A 15,469-nucleotide genomic window follows, 5' to 3' on the forward strand; every position below is an offset into this window, starting at 1 on the left:
CAGTGTCGGTCCACTAGTGATATACTGGCGTAGTTACCCATCAATAGAAAAGTTCAGTGAAGCTCAAACAGTTCTCTTGATATTTCAAAGTATTTTGATCGTGTTTGGCCTAAAGGTTTTCTAGATAAGCTTCCACCTTATGGTTTTGATATGTAGTTATCAAAATCAGATGTCTAGTTTTCTCTCTGATTGCTTACTGTGGATGATGGTAGATGGCTCCCTGACTTCTAACTTCTCCACTAATGCAAGTGTTCTTCAAGGTTCAGTTCTTTCTCCCGCTCTTTTCCTCTTGTATATTGATGACCTTCTTCCATTGACTGGAAATCCTATCCATAGTTTTGCTGATGATAGCACATTGCATTCCATCTTCCAGTTCGAGAAACCTTGCCCTGAACAAACAGCTTCAACTTCTCGAATATCCCATACTAGTTCCCTAAATGCTGATATCCAGGTAATTCCCCAGTGGGGTAAAGATAATTTAGCTGATTGCCATCCTTTTAAAATTCAGTCCTGTCTTATATCTCACAAAAAAGGATTCTTATGCTCCCCCTTAGTCGCTAATGCGCCAATAAAACCCAAGCAACAACAACAACTTGTGCTCCCATGCTTATCATCAATGACACTCAAGATTTCTAGACAAGATCACATATCTCTCTCTTAGGGATTACTCTGACTTCTAATCTTTTTTAGCATAAGTGCATCACAAATATTGCTTCTGCATCTAAAATACAGTACTGGTTTTCTCTTTCGCTTTCGGCTTTACTTTTCTTCCAAACAGCTGCTCACTCTGTACAAATCGCAAATCAGCTCTACCATGGAACATTGTTCCTACATCTGGAGCGGTATCCCAAAACCATCTCTCAGGTTTCTAGATTTCATTCAAAGGAGGACAGTTAATTTAATTAATAACTCATCTCTAACGCAGTCTCTCTACTCTTTCTCATAGACGTTCTGTTTCTGCTGCATGTCTTTTCTATAGTTACTTCCATGGGAATTGTTCTTCTGAACTGACTACTATAATTCCGCTCTCTTCCAAACCAGTCCGAACACGTGCCGAAACCAATCAGCATCATTTTACTGTCCGACTTCACACTCCTCGAACAAACTTCTCTTTTTCCTTATTTATTTTCTCGAACAACCCCCCCCCCCCCTTCATAAATATTTCCCGAAAATTAGTCTACAGAAATTCAAATCTAATGTCAACAAGATTTGAATTTCACCTTCTCAACCCATGCATAGTACTAATTACTATAGGTTCTAAACTCTCTCTCGTGCTCCCCATGCGCACAGTTGGTTGGATCGCCGTCCTCCCCACACAAGGTGGAAAAGACCTGAGTTATAGTCCCATAGATGATGTGAGGAGTTTTTTTGGGCATTTTTCACAACGTGGCTGAGTTAGTCGGTCGCAGGCAAGGGTAGCATGGTTTTTAAACTCGGGTTTTTCGTCCAGCAAACAGAAAATCGACCTCAGAATACACGGAGTTTACAGAGTAATATGGCCTTATTCGTTGATGCTCCTAAAACCCTATTGCGACAACAATCTCTCGTGCCTGAGATTTTCATAAAAAAAAAAAACTAACTGATTATCCTAATTTACGTAACCTAACCATGTTTAATGAAATTAGGTTACCTAAATTAGAATAAGTGTTTTTTTTTTTTTTTGGTAGTTATTGGCGCATCGTGGCATAGTGCACCTCCCAAGTTTTTTTGCAGTACTTTGATCCAAGCCCAAGGCGGGATTCGAACCCGCGACCTTTGGGTTGCCAGGCAGGCGCTTTACCCACCCGACTAGCCCGGTCGGCAGAATAAGTGTTCTGTGCTTATGGATATCTGATGACAAAGAAGGCTCGCGAAAGTAGTGAGTGTTGTGGTAGAGCTGTTACTGTAGTAGTAGGGTTTCAGGAGCATCAGCGACTGAGGCCATATTGCTCCGTGTATACTGTCTGTAAATTGCGTGTGTTCTGTGGTCGATTTTCTGTTTGATGGACAAAAAACCCGAGTTTCCGGGAGAAAAAATAACATGCTACCCTCACCTGAGACTGACTAACTCATCCACGTTGTGAAAAAGGCACATAAAATTTCCTCATGTCATCGACGGGATTCGAACTCGGGTCTTTTCCACCCGATGTGGGGAGGACGGCGATTCTACCAACTGTGCTACATACGAGGCGAGCGGAACGGGAGTATCCTTTTGACAAGCGCTTAAAACATGTAATGTCGTCAGATGAATGATCGCGGTTCATTGTTTAGCACTAATGGACGCATGGGGAAGAAGCCGTAAAAAGCAATGGATAAGAGATGCATCATACCCTCTGGTGGTGGTCATAGGATACCATAAGGCATGAACTGTGCAGGAAAGAAAAAAATTATCTAAACTCTCGTTTTTTTAAATGATTTTACAGTGTTTTGCATTGGTCTTTCTGCTGTAGCAGAATGAAAAGAAACAGGCTATTAAAGATCACGAGGCCTCTTCCATAGCATCCTCGCGGGTGATACCATGTATAAACCTCAACATACTGGGTGGAAAAGACCCGGGTTAGAATCCCGTCAATGAGGGGAAAGAATTTTTATGGGCTTTTTTCACAACGTGACTGAGTTAGTCGGGCGAGGGTCGAATGGTATTTTCTCCCGGAAACTCGGGTTTTTGCAAACAGGCAAATCGACCAAGAATACACAGTTTACAGACAATAAATTTGGCGCAGTATGATCCATGTCACTGATGTTCCTAAAACCCTACAACAACAACTCTTCCATAGCATTAGTATGGATAGCAAAGCTAGTGAGTGACCATGAGCAGCTTGTTTTTTTGATCTTTGCTGTAATTGTACTATACAATGTTTTAGAGATGGGGTTCTTTAATAATCATTCTTCAAACGTATTGTTTTAAAAATAATTTCCATTTACATTCCACTATAGTCCTAAACGACCAGAGGAGTTCCCGACTTCATCTTAATTGTGTTATTACAGCTGATGAACTAGCGCATCAGTTAATGATGGGACATGCATTTTGTGGCAGCGTACTGGCTCGATCTCGCAATGTTCATAACAGCATCCGCATACGTTACCACATGACCACAATCCAGCAGAAGCGCATAATGGGAGGGAAGTAAGGAAGCAGTATAAAACCATATTCGAACTTTAGCCTTGAATCACGCTATGAATTGATCTAGCGAAAGCTTCACTAGATGAATTCATAGCTTGATTCGTGCATTATTTTGACTGCATAAAAATCTTTTTTAAGAATTTTATGTCTTTTAGAATTTTTACTATTTCTGGAAGTAGCGGTGCATAAACTGAACTGATAAAAAATCATGCAACGAAGAAGGAAAATTCAACAGGGAAATATTCAATGATGAAAGCACCAATGTATATACAAGTCTTGGGACATAATCCAATAATCACTCTCAATTGTCCAACTTACGTCATTCACATTTCTGGCCCTTTTATAGTGTGGTACTATTCTTCAGAGATACGAGGCGGAGTTAAACTGACATTCTAGGAGCCGCCCTTTACATATACAGTACACATCTCAATTGTCCAAACGAGTGTTGATAACGCTGATTGCAGAAGTTCCGCTAGAAAAAACAGGTTTGCTATGGGATATTTTTTGTTTTAATCCTTCCAGATGCTGTTTAAAGTAATTGAGACCTATGGCCACATAGACAGTAAAGCGAGTTTTTTTTTTTTTTTTTTTTAAGAGGTTTTCATGGATTTTATTCAATGTTTTTTTTTTAAGACATCGTTTAACTTCGCTTACTGTCCCTAATTCTTAATATACGAGTATTTTAGTATCCTCTAGATTGATTTCATTAGATTTCAATGTTTTTAAGTCCTTACGGATAGTGATTCCGATCATTGGCCTTCTTTACTGTAAAGAAAAAACTTGGATTTGAATCCCGTCGATTTGGGAAGGATTTATGGCCTTTTTCACACTGTGCCGAGTTAGTCGGTCTCAGGGGATATTTTTCTGTGGAATTTCCTTTGTTCTGTAACGTTTCAATCTGCTTTTAGACCGTGACGATAACGTGTTACAATAAGAAAGTATTTTAATTTGCGCACGAGAACGTTTCCAATTTCTACATTTGAAGAAAACAACTGTCGTTTCTCAAGAATAGCTGGTACGTACCATTCTGTGAGCAAAGCTTGAAGACAATGTGCAAGCACCTTTTTGATAAAAAAAAAAAAATAATAATAAATAAATAAAATAAGCCCTAAAATCGGAGTAGCAAAGTATGAGGGGGTTTCTAGAAAGTGAGATGGGCCGCTACGTCAGGGTTTTAGGAGCATCAGCGACTAAGGCTATGCATAGATTAGAGGTATAGTACTTATGTATACATATTTATACTGGTGTCATGAAAAAACATGAAGTGTTCGGGCTGTTATTCCCTAGTCATGAGGAAGTGACGCTTTCTATTGTGTGCATTCGTTTCCTGCCACACCTTTTGTATCTAACTTTCTAAACGATTCTGGTACATAGAGTTTTGGGTGGGGAATGTAACAATGAATAGCGATTTCTAGAATTTCCCATATCCATATTAGGATAAATGAATTAGTATCAGTCATATATCATTGAACTAGGATAAGAATTTAAATCTAATGAGAGGCACAAACACGCATGCCCGTACACTGAGTGATCACTGAATTATGACCACCTACCTAATACCTTGTGGGCCACCATTTGCACAGATAACAGCCGCTATTCGCCTAGGCATTGACTCAATTATATGTCTGAAGGCGTCCCGTCCCATAAGGAGCCGCATTGCCTGCAAGGTGTCGGAATAGATGATGGTTGCCTGTCCATACGCCTCACTTCTCGTACAAAAACACCCCACAGGTGTTCAATTGTATCAAGATCAGATGAATTTGGAGACCAATCAAGATGGGTGATATATTCACTGTATTCCTCAAACCACCTGTGCACACTGCGGGCTAGACGAAACGGGCGCATTATCATCTTGAAAGATCTAGTTTCTGTCCGGGAAAAAATGCAACATTGCAGGGTGCACAGCATCTCCTATGGTAAAAAATATTTCATTAGGGTCACCGGAAGGTTATTTCATCTACCCATGTGATCTCTGGTCGAGTTATGTTTTGCTGGATGAAAAACCAGAGTTTCCGGGAGGGAAATCCTTGCTATCTACACCTGAGACTGCCTAACTCGCCACGGGGTGAAAAAAAATTCCATTTAAAGTTCCTCGCGTCATCGACGGGTTTTGACCCCTGGCCCTTTCCACTCGGTGTGGGAAGGACGGTGACGATACCCTGTGCTACCGTTCAAACAAAAGCTGCTGGTATTTTACTTTATTTATTTACATAAATGCATAAACACTCTATTTACAATCATTCGAACCTGTGTAAGAAACTCCAGCAGAAAATGGAGCTTCTCTTGCAAAATTGTAAAATACAACAAAATTCTCAAAGTAAAAGAAATGCATGTATGCACACTCAAGGACATTTATGTATGCGTGTATATATGTGGCCTGTTCGTAGCGGCTCCAGGACCTGGGTCCATCTCCGCAAGTTGTCTCTGTATTGACAACTGAATCTGTGTAAACAGGGCCTGAAATGTGAGCAGCCAACACCTGAGCAACTGCTGTCTGATGCCCGTCCTAAGGCACGTGGATTTGTTTGTTTGTTTGTTTTGGTTTTATTGGCGCATTAGCTACTAAGGCTATAATGCACGTGGAGCTGGGCATAATCTACTATCTGCGCCTCAGTAGTGCGCTAAAATCCCGCATCCGCTGGAGGTAGTGCAATATCAGTGGATGCCAGCAATTCCGTACTCAGGATGCCCAGTCCTGAGTACCAGCAGAAGGAAAAAGAAAAAAAAATAAAATAAATAAAACATAGAAATTAATAATAATAAATAAATAAATAAATAAAATAATAAAAAAAAGTGTTTTTTTTTCTCTGAACAACCTCAAAGATAAAAGAATTCAAGTCCAAGATGACTGGTAGGTGACACAGGGAACAGCTCAGCAAGAGCTTGTTGAATTATCCAGTGTGGTGAAGCATCTGCATTCTTCTGCTGAAGACGCCGTTGATGAAAATTTGAAGGGCTTGAAAGTTAGTCTCATTTTCAATTAAGTCTTTAAGATGGACTTCTGAGATGTTGGATGCTTCTATTGGAATGAGCCGCAGTCTGGAAAATAAGATGCATGATATTTCAGAGACTGCTGGTAATCATTGGGGTACAAGTAAACACATGGGTTGTGTTAGGGTAGCTAAGAAAAAGAACAGGTGCATGTACACCAATGCTAGGAGTTTAGTAAATAAATTTGATGAATTTGAGGTATTGCTCAAAACATCACAGGCAGATATTGTGGGGATTTCAGAGACGTGGTGTCATACAGATATAAGGAATGCAGAACTGGAATTTGGGGAGAACAATGTCTACAGAAGGGACAGACAGGATACGAAGGGAGGAGGGGTTATGCTATTAGTTAAGAAATACATAAAATCCAAGGAAGTGAAGCCAGTCGACATTGTTGGACAATGCAGTGTCGAGTCAGTTTGGTGTGACATAAGCATTGGGAGATCAAAATTGAGAGTAGGAGTGTGCTATAGGCCTAATGACTCTGATGAGTATAATTAGAAATTGTACAGGGAAATAGAGTGGGCCAATAAATCAGAGAGTCTTATAATGGGGGATTTTAATTTCCCAGATATTGACTGGAATTTGGGGGCTGGTCACCCACACACTAGCAAGGCTTTTGTGGATTTATTGGATGATTGTTTACTACATCAGCGTGTTCGGGAGGCAACTAGAGGGAGTAATACTCTTGATTTGATTATCAGTAGTGATTCTTCATGCATTAAGAATCTGCAGGTAAATGAACCACTAGGTGGCAGTGACCACAGTGTGCTGAAGTGGGATTTACTCAAAGAGGTAACTACCATCAGGGGTAAAGGGAAGGGTTATTGCTTTCGTAAAGGCGACTACGATGGTCTGAGATAGTATTTAAATTCTATACAGTGGGACCAACTGATGATGTTACCAACAGCAAATTCAAAATGGGAAGCATTCAAAGAACTTATCTTGGAAGCTACTAGGCTTTACATACCAACTAAGAAATATTGTTCAAGGTTTAGGCCAAAGTGGATGTCAGATGAACTAATGAGACATATGGCAGAGAAGAAAAATGCATGGGATACATACAAATTAATGGGTGACATGGAAGCCTATGATAGATACAAGTTGATCTGTAACCAAATTACAAAGGAGGTTAGGCAGGCGAAGGCAGATTACGAGAAATCTTTGGCAAGGGATGCAAAGAAAAACAGCAAAGAGTTCTTTACTTATGTAAACTCTAGAAGGAAGGGGATTGGTCCACTTGATATCGATGGGTAAACTGTTGATGATCCTGCTCAGGTAGCTAACAAACTAAATGAATATTTTGCATCGACATTCACACATGAGGAGTTATTCAGTGAGGGGAATGCCAGAGGTGTATTCAACTCTGGCAGTAAGCTAGAGAATCTTGTAATAACTGAGAGTAAAGTGGAGGAGAAATTGTTGAAGATAAATACAAGAAAGGCACCTGGGGTGGATGGGATCTATCCAGTTATATTAAAAGAGGCAGCAAAGGAAGTAAGCAAACCCTTAGCCATAATTATGAGAGCTTCCTTGGACTCAGGGGAAGTACCCATGGACTGGAGATGTACAAATGTGACCCCAATTCACAAAGGAGGATCAAAAGGCGACACAAGTAATTATAGACCTGTTACTTTAACTTCTGTTCCCGGAAAATTAATGGAGGCACTGGTTAAAGAAGCACTGCAGGATCATCTAGACAAGACTTCAGTTATAGCTCAAACACAGCATGGTTTTGTTAAGGGGAAGTCTTGCCTGACCAATTTGATTGGATACTATGATGCAGTCGCAAAAGAACTGGATGCAGGGAATAACTTTCATATTATATACTTGGATCTTAGAAAGGCTTTTGATACTGTTGCACATGGAAGACTGCTGCACAAATTGGAGCAGTGTGGCATTGGAGGCAAATTGCTGCTATGGATAAAGGGGTGATTGAGGGGAAGAAGACAGAGAGTGGTAATCAATGGACACTACTCATCGTGGACTATTGTTATTATTGGAGTCCCTCGGGGTTCAGTTTTGGGTCCTTTGTTGGTTTCTGTATTTATAAATGATATTGATGATGGTATATCAAGCTTAATGTCCAAGTTTGCAGACGATACGAAGATTGGCAGGGTTGTCAAGGACACTACTGGCACTATGCTACTGCAACAGGATCTGGAAAGGTTGAGCAGATGGGCTGAGAGGTGGCAAATGAAGTTTAACATTGACAAATGTAAAGTACTACATATGGGAAACAGCAACCCCAGAGCAACGTATCAACTCTATGGTACTACACTGACAGTGGTAGAGAATGAAAGGGACCTGGGGGTGGTTGTGCAGGCAGATATGAAGTTTTCTGAGCAGTGCAGATGGGTTGCAAGAGTAGCTCATGGTGTATTGTCGATGATATATAGGAATTTTTCTAGCAGGGATAAGGAGGTGATTATTTCCTTGTATAAGGCAATGGTCAGGCCACACCTAGAGTACTGTATACAGGTCTGGAGGCCTCATTTCAAGAAGGATGTAGGGATACTGGAACGAGTACAGAGAAGGGCAACAAGATTGGTGAATGGAACAAAGGGGTGCTCTTACGAAGAAAGGCTTAAGTTTTGCAAATTACAGTGTCTGGAGACTAGGCACCAGCGAGGTGATCTGATTGAGGTGTATAAAGCATTGAATGGTTTGAGCATGCTCAATGCTGATGGGATTCTTCCTCTTGCTCAGAAAAATCACCTGAGAGGGCATAAATTCAAATTGAGGAAAGACAGATATAGGATAGACGTGAGGAAATTTGCCTTTAGCCAGCGGGTGGTTGGTTGGTGGAACAGACTTCCATCCCTTGTCTTGGAAGTTGATAGCCTAAATAAGTTTAAGGCTCAGCTGGACAGGTATTTCGAACGAACAGAGGGGGGAAGTGGAAGTGGTTATTTTTTATTTATTTATTTATTTTTATTTATTTATTTTTTTTTTTGGCTGATGCTACATAAGCTTGCTTTCTTGCATCAAATGCCTATGCTAATGCTAATGTTCTGAACCTTATTTTTAAGTGTTGTCTGTTGTTCTTCGTAGTTGGGGAAGGACAATAGGATGTGGTTCCAGAATTTCTCTTCCCCACAGGAGCAATGAGGATTTGTCGCCAGTCCGAATTGGAACAGTTTCGCTTTAAGAGCGCCATTTCCTGTTAGCATGTAGGATGTGCTCATGGATGGGTAGAACCAATTACAATGTAGCTTATTCATAGCAAATGTGACATCGGGGATAAAAAGTCTGGTATCCTCTCCAGTGGGACTTTCATACCATCTAACCTGCCAAAAGGAGAGGAGTTTATTCCATAGGTTTATTTTTTTCCTGTTTGATATTTTTAGCAGGATTGCAGTCTATTCCAAGGAGTGAGGTTGGTAGACCTTTTTTGTGTTTGCAGATGAAGCCTCTATAAGCTATATATAGGTCCAGGGGAAGGGCCCCCTGATAGAAACCTGCAGTGGATTAGTTGATGTTGTTCTTGGTACTCGGTGTGTCGCAAGCAGCATGGTTCTTTGCATGGAAAGGAGTTTGGCCCGGATTTTACTGTTAGTGACCCTATGGAACCAGACCTCAGCAGCATAGGAGGCAATTGACAAGAACACAGCTTTATAGTAGAGAGATAGGGTTCTTTTGGTGAGTCCCTAGTCCGAATGAGAGATCCTGATGATGGCTGCAGTGAAGGCTTTGGTTTTGTTTGCTAAACTGTTCACGTGTGGTTGGAAACTGAGCCTGTCGTCCAAAATTAGGCCAAGGTGTTTAGTTTGTGCCACATATGGAATTTGCTTCCCGTGAATAAACACTTTAGGGGATATATTTAATTTATTTGTGAGGGTCCAGCTTACCAGGTCATCCAGGACAATCTTTGCACGGTCCTCAAGGGTTCTCCTGGATCTTCCTGCAATGCAAATAACCAAGTCGTCTGCATATGCGAAATTGACGCAGTTGTCAAAGCTTCTGGTGAGCCACTGGCCAAGTATGGAGTTCCAAAGGAGTGGTCCTAGCACTGACCCCTGTGGGAAACCTCTGTTTATAAATTTTGAATAATCGTTGCTGAAGTAGGACCTTAGGACTTTGTAAAGACATTGATTGCAGTTTCCCAGTCTAAGGGACCTGAGGAAACTCTCTCACTAAAGGGTATCAAAGGCACCCTCAAAATCCACAAAGATGGCCATCTCATAGACTGCTGTGGAATATGTACAGTGTTTTACAAGGACTGCAGTGGCATCTCCCGAGGAGGATCCTTTCTTGAAGCCATACTGCGAGTTGGATGAAAGGTTTTGTGAGTTTAGGATAGTTTGGATTCTGGGATCAATCATTCTTTCAAACAGCTTCTCCCAGGTTGGCTAACAGAGAGATTCTGGGATCAATCATTCTTTCAAACAGCTTCTCCCAGGTTGGCTAACAGAGAGATTGAGCGGTACGCTCTTAGGTCGGTATTAGGTTTTCCTGCTGGTAGATCCCCACCAGTGGAACATTGGTTCGTACCCACCAGAGGCTCCAGTTCTTGCCAGAAAACATTCCCAATATTAAGTAAGCACCGCCACCTACCTAGATAGCGAGCACTATGCACGATAGGTCTATGGATTCGTGTTGCTTGCGCTGAACACGAAAGTTTCCGTCGGCGTTACAGTTGGTGTAACATCCGACGAGTCGGATGTTACACCAAATGTCTCGGTGTGCGGCGCATCTCCATTTAGGATATTGTTCTTCCATTCCTCATATTGTATAGCGATGTGATCTGTGGCGCACTGACCTGCCGTTGAGCCCGTACAACCCGCTGTTCCCTTCGCTTACCACGAATATCCATCCAACTTGCGTAATCCTTTACAGTCTGTCGGCGGGAGGTGGTTGGACCCGTTCGACCCCATCTTGTCTTGTCAGTTGCTCACAGCCCACTGTGAGCAACTGACAAGACCGTTTTTGATAGGAAGCAGTTTACGCGGTAGCAAAGTGGTATCGTCACCGTCCTCTCCCATACCGGGTGGAAAAAGCCCAGGTTCGAATCCCATCGATGACGCGAAGAACTTTCATGGGCTTTTTTCACTCCGTGGCTGAGTTAGTCGGTCTCAGGCGTAGATAGCAAGGTTTACCCCAGAAACTGGGATTTTTTTCGTCCAGCAAAACAGACAAATCGACCATAGAAAGTACGCAATCTACAGTCACAAATACGAGTATATGTAAAGATGAGTGACCCTAATATAATAATTTGAATTCGAATTTGATATGGAAGCACCCAACGCACGTTCTCCCATAATCATACCCTTTTGAAATTCCGTGATCTTTACTACGTCCCATAATTTTGACTTGCACGACCAGATGCAAATTCCCACTGCTCTAGTGTAGGAAGCTGTTCGGCTTTGTATACTGCGAGCTATGTGACACAGTCCATTACGGATGGGGTGGTCATAATTCAGTGATCACTGAATATATATACTGTATCGCAGAGCGCTCAATAAGCTATTTACATGAAGTACTTAACAGTTATGCAACTCTTTTCACTGTTATAAAGATACTGCCATCCCAGATGGTATAAGTAAACCAAATGTAGGGCATCAGTTTAATATTTCTCTTAGAAACCGGCCTGAGTCTGAATGCAAATCTAGTTTGTGGTAGTTCATTAAGGCGTCTGTTTGATTAAGGAAATTGTTCTTGTATCCAATTTTGCTTCCAAAATATGAAATGTGGTTCTCACTTCAGGAGTGTGGAAGAAGTATTGGGGATGTAGGGGAACACGGATGTCTTAAGGCAACTTTGTGAAGGAGTTTTAGTTTTCCAGTGGATGAAGATTAAAATATCAACACATCCCTGAATAAAATTCTTTATAATAGAATATGGAGTTATGTATTATCCAACAATTTTTGCTTTTATGCCTGACTGTGAAATTTAGATCTGAGAGGCGGATTCAACCATGGGTTGAACCAAAACTATGTTAAAACTTAAATCATTTTATGCAAACAAGGAAATGCCATCTCTCCCAAACAGGGAAAGGTCTGTATTCATTTTGTTAATCCCGGAGAGCTAGTGTCACGATGCATTTGCTTCCATATTATTAATATTTAATCACGACCTTGGTTTAAAGTATAGCACAGAGTATCTTGTCCTTGTTTTATTTTAATTAATCTGAAATGTTATTGCGCCTCACTTAAATGCTTGCAGTATGCTTTTGAGATCCTTTGCTTGAATCTGCTGATGTCTGCACGGAGAATGAAGTTATTGGATATTCTGTTTCTTTTCTTTTAATCAACGATGAAGAGGGAACAAAACCAAGTAGCAGGGGTACTGATATGTGCATTTATTGTTGGTTTTGATGGATAAAAAAAAAAAACGTACTTTTTAAAATATTCTCACTGCTTCATGAATTAAATTATATACACTCTCTGAACTGAAGTGTATTGTAAGTCGCTCACTTACGATGGTGTCAACATAAGGATATCGGGGCAGCGATCCCCACAGAAGAATCTACCCCTTCATTTGTTTCTTTATAAGAAGAATCCTTTTGTACATTCACGCGCCTCCCCCACCGGGTGGAAAAGACCTGAGTTTGAGTCCTGTCGATGACTTGAGGAATTTTTATGGGCTTTTTTTTTTTTTCACAACGTGGCTGGGTTAGTCGGGGGGGGAAGCATGGTTTTTTTCTGCCGAAACTCGAGTTTTTCGCCCACCAAACAGAAAATCGATCACAGAACACGTGCAGCTTACAGACGGTATATACGGAGCAATATGGCCTTAGTCACCGATGCTCCTAAAACCCCACAACAAAAACGCGATTAGACTTTCCGACTACCTTGTCTGTTTCCCTCCTTACAAAACAATTGAGTGATATGTCTTGTGTGAAAAGGATACGCGGGTATTTGCTATAAATTATTATTGATTAACATTCAACACTTGTCACCATTTAAATATTTTTGGTTCGATTAACTCAATTACAAATGTGGTTCGATTAACTCAACGATTACGACAACATTTCGAACTTTTTCACAACTTGCTTTGGGATTCGTTTTCAAGTCGATGAGAAAAGAAAGACATTCTAAACAGCTTTTTCAGTAAATACATTGTTTTAAGGAAAGAAAAGACTAATTTTGAATTAGACATGACTACTAATAATGAGAATAAAATAAGGAAAGATTACAACAAGGTTACAATAAGGAAAGATTCTTGCTTAGAGAGTTCGGAAACTCTTCTACTCTTCAGCTAGTACTGCAGGTGTTTAGCCTGAGTAGTAGAAGCGTTCCTGAACTTCTTTCCTTATTGTAACATTGTACTTTATTTTCTTTATTATTAGTATTTAATTCAAAATAATCTAAACGGTTACCAGTCTGTTAGAATAGCTGTCTTTTCTTTCCTTAAGACAACTCGTATTTACGTACCTGGCTGATTAGAATTACTTTCTTTTGTCTTAGATTTGAGAACGAAACTCAGAGCGGTTTCGAAACGCTGTCAAAATTGTGCAAGACTGTAGAGTTAATTGGACCTCTTTTGCAATTATTATTTAGAATCAATAAACAAAGGATTGTTGGGTTTTTATTTTTCAAGATTTATATGACGTGAACTGCTGAATTTTAGACTAATTTATTGAATAGTATGGTTATGTCCTGCATACATACTGATTAAAGCAATTAGTAATATTTACATTTAGGACTAGTTGAAGCATTTTCAGGACCTTGGGCTTCGCATAATTTTGTGCCTCTAATTATATGGAATTATTTTAATTTAGGGATTTTACTATATTTCGTTTTGTTTTTTAAATATTTCGTTGTGTTTTTTTTATTGTAATATAAATAATTTTTGCACGAATATGGCCACCCATCTTAGCTGAGACCCCCTTTCTAATTGAGCCCCACTCACTTTTAATCGCTATCAACTTTAAGCAAACACTAACTAAACCAGTGGTGTTACTTCGAAGGGAGTTCGTCTTTGAGAGCAGATGTATGGGACAGTACAAAACTTTATTTTTATTTTAGGCTGAGTTCACAGAAATTAACCTTTGTACCCTGGCGCTACGACGCCTCGTTGCACTACTTCAGTGGGCAAACAAAATATTTTTTATATAAATATTCGGTTTAGTGTCACTGTCACAGCAGATATTCAACTTCATTTTTATTTGGGATGGAAATTTTATGATATTTTTCCCCATAATATGTATTATTGTATGAACTAATATGTCTAGTTTTCGGAAAAACGTTTTAGTCAGAATTACGAAGTTCCCCCTCCCTAGATTTTTTAGAAATTGGTCTCCATACTTAGTGGTGATAGTAGATAGTGATGTATTAAAGTTGTAGAGACGGCTATGGTTGCCAAACTTATTAAAATTTGATATTTGACTTCACTTATTCAACGCATAAACCATGTAGCTGTACCCAAGCGTCATCTACATGTCACTCATTATCAAAGATACAGTATTGTATTATTTAGTCATGCGCGTTTTATTTCACAGCGTCACCCATCGGACAATAATTTATTATTTTTTTAAATAATAAATATTTCGTGAAACTTTTCTTGCCATTATTTGAGGAACCTAAACTACGGTAATTAATTTTGAAATAGGAAGGAAAGGCGTAAAAACCCGACCAATATTCAAAAATGAACGCAAGCAAGGTTAAATTCCAGGCATTTATTTTCATCTGCATTGCTTCCACAAGCTTTCAGCAAAAACACGCAACGTCTGATTCACTAGTTAGACTTGGCTGATCTCGCGGAACCCTGCAAAGTAGTGCGTACTTAGCACTTGGTTATGAGACGAGCTATTTCGTACCCGCAGTATATAAAGCGATTGAAACAGTTACCTAACAAGGAGTATTTTTTTTTTTTTTATTGCCTTATTTCAGTTTTTGTAAACACTGCTTGAAGTAGCTGCTGTGAATGGATTAAATGTCAACCTAGGAAAAGAACTTTCAGAAATTTGTAAACTTGTAGTAAGGCTGTAAATTTAGAAATTCTTCTTACCTGAGAAATGGTTTCTCTTAAGTCCAAAGGTAAGGATGTATTTTATGACATTTGTTCTATTCACTGGACAGTTCATCATAAATGTGCTTTAATTTGAGCGGAGTTGGTTTATTTTTATTTCATAGTTGCTGTGTAGTGAATAGATACGTAGCTGTATTGTAAATGGTAGTGTGTGTGTGTGTTATTTATCACGCATAATTTAATTTTGATAAATTTCTGAACTTTTATTGTGACTCAGTCACTGATAGTAATTTGGGGTTGTGTAACAGTGGTTTTCAGTTTGTTGAATTTGGACATAATTTGAAGTGGGTTGTTGGGTTTCTCAGTGATAGCTGGAATTCGTGAAGTCCTCTTCGTTCGGGGCTATAGTTACCAGATCTCAGAGAGAGAGAGGGGGAGGGGTCGCCCATGAATTCTTCCGGA

General features: G+C 39.9%; 1 protein-coding gene across 3 annotated transcripts in view; it reads left to right on the forward strand.

The window, feature by feature from the left end:
• The window catches only part of LOC150090786 (H(+)/Cl(-) exchange transporter 5-like), a 202,800-nt gene that overhangs the window by 33,849 nt on the left and 153,482 nt on the right, over positions 1 to 15,469 (forward strand). The window contains exon 1 of one of the 3 annotated variants that reach the window (XM_090372695.1): positions 14,952 to 15,075. The exons of the other annotated variants lie outside the window; for them this stretch is intronic. The gene's annotated coding sequence lies outside the window, so the exon portion shown is untranslated. Of the gene's footprint in view, positions 1 to 14,951; positions 15,076 to 15,469 lie in introns of those variants that run through there. 3 annotated transcript variants of the gene reach the window in all.

This window comes from Mastigoproctus giganteus, chromosome 1 (assembly GCF_048544385.1).
Source record: "Mastigoproctus giganteus isolate SK-2022 chromosome 1, ASM4854438v1, whole genome shotgun sequence".
Classification (NCBI taxonomy): domain Eukaryota; kingdom Metazoa; phylum Arthropoda; class Arachnida; order Uropygi; family Thelyphonidae; genus Mastigoproctus; species Mastigoproctus giganteus.